Source organism: Perkinsus marinus (assembly GCF_000006405.1).
Source record: "Perkinsus marinus ATCC 50983 genomic scaffold scf_1104296973372, whole genome shotgun sequence".
NCBI lineage: Eukaryota > Perkinsozoa > Perkinsida > Perkinsidae > Perkinsus > Perkinsus marinus.
In genome coordinates, this window is record NW_003201432.1 from 64615 (window position 1) to 66824 (window position 2210).

Genomic DNA, 2210 nt, shown 5'->3' on the forward strand with positions numbered 1-2210 from the left:
CTTCTGTTGTGGCGGCTCAGCCACGCTGTAAAGGACCCTAAGCTGATACAGCATTCGCAAAGTAGACGATCGAGAGGTTCTATTGAGGTGAGGATATCTTGAGGTTGGTATGGAAAGATATGTTTTAGGTCTCCCCGATGACCACTAGGGCTGATAGTAGCGCTAGAGGATCTGTTGTGACGGACCTAGACTGTGAGTTCCGACAGGCTCCCATGACGACATCCCTTTTGGCGGATGAGCACGGGTCAGAGGAGAAGACCGGGAGGTTCCACCTATTTGGACATCGGAGAGATGGAAAAGAGTTGTTGAAGAAATAGACTAAGTTGAAGAGTTAATTTTGTATTTCTGTGAGATCCCTTAGTTACAGTGATGCGTTGTTATTGCCACCCTTTCCCTCGATACGAGCGATTGAACTTGTGTTGGGGTAGTATCCTGAGGTTGTACTTGGTAAGATGCAAAATAGGTCTCCCAGACTGCACTTAACCCAAAGAATGCAATCGGATATGAAATCATAGAGCACTCGAGAGGTTCCTCCTCCCCGTGACCATCGCGATTTCCCTTCAGCCGCAAACACGATAATAAAAAGACTATCTTGATCGACTCCTAACCCTAGTACGAAGAGATAGACAGCAACGACAGATCAAGTCGGCCACATGAGGGGTAGCAGGAAAGGCATGTAACAAGGTACGCTGTAATTGAAACACCATACGAAAAGGAGATTCTAAGAAAATTCGGAGTAAATTTTGTAAACAAGCTTACCTGAACTTGATTTTAAGATTGATTTTCACTCATGGTAGAGTGTGTCCTGAAAAATTGTGACTTATACCGAAACATTGAATGCTCTCGCCATCGTCCCCAGAGAGGTGTCCTAGACCAACCCACATACTATGGCGGTAAAAACCAACAGGCTCAAAGTGAGCTAATGCCGCTCCTCAGACGATGCAGCGAAAGACAACGTGTTGGCGAGAATGATAGCGCCTTTGGCGTGTTCATGATGTCGACTATAGTGGGTGGGTGGAGGGCTACGGCTATGCTGATGAGAGGCCCCCTGAAGGACACTTGAGAGTCTGCTTCCAAAGAAGAACTACGACGCCGTTTAAGATGAACTGGCAACACAAGAGGGAATGGTGATGATCAACTGATGACTGATGCCTCCCAAACGATGGGTCGGATGGAAGTTGAATTAACCTTATCGGTGATTATGGAAGACACTTCATCCGAGTCGTCCACACTTGTGATGAGATGATCTGATTAAATACGATAATAAAAATGAAATTAACTTCGTACTGGTAGAGAGAACATCATCGCCGAGTTGTAATGCCAAATTGTCAAAATCCAGCGGCCAACGAGTCCTCTTGTATACCAAAAGTCTGAAGAGGAATTGCGAATGTGAATGACGGCAGCCGGGTGACCTGAGGTCGGCAACTTTCATGCTTGACGGAATTCTGACGTCAATCGGCTGTTTGCTATCGAGCGGGAAGATCTTCAACACAACTGAATCGAAGATGTTTCGAATATCAACCAATCGTCTCTACGTAGCGTCTTTCCAATTTTATTCTCCCGAGTCGTTTCCACCTCTCCGACTTGATTGGCTTCCACAACATGAGGATGAATTTCCTCCAACCTTTCGATGAGTCGTCCTCCCGTTGATGTGTTTGCATCGGCGATTGAACGATCGTCTCGAGAACAATGACGATGCAAAACGTACCTGCAGGCGGCATTCGAACGGCATCGAAATTATTCGGCCTCACCGTTCAGCAGCTATACGTTGCTTGTTTGTGATTGACGAGCCATTCAGTTCGTCGAGCTCAGGGAACAGCGATATAAGTAACTAAATTCATGATGCAAGTGGAGGATAATATCCTTCCAGCACGGCCTTCTTAGCTTAGTTGGTAGAGCACCCGCTTAGTAAGCGGGAGGTCGTCGGTTCAACTCCGGCAGAAGGCTTTTCCGAGTTTGACCGAATGTTATGATCATCCCGAAGGCGGCATGCGAGTTACTCGGAACGAGTACACACATGAATAGATGTGAGTAAATCCTCGGAGGCAGTAATTCGCATTCCCCTGCCTTTGCAATTACACGTACACCTCAAAATTTCGATCCTCCCGGAATCGAAAACCAATCGATTGCCCGTAGGAGGACCCCACCTGACGCGATTGATCGGCCGTAGACCCAATTGTCTTCCTATCAGCTTCAGCGTCGGCCGAACC

General features: G+C 47.1%; 1 non-coding gene across 1 annotated transcript; it reads left to right on the forward strand.

Annotated features, from left to right (window-relative positions):
* Nucleotides 1-1874: 1874 nt before the first annotated feature.
* On the forward strand, nucleotides 1875-1947 carry Pmar_PMAR026698. The gene has a single exon. It is a non-coding gene; the product is annotated as a tRNA-Thr (tRNA).
* Nucleotides 1948-2210: the final 263 nt, after the last annotated feature.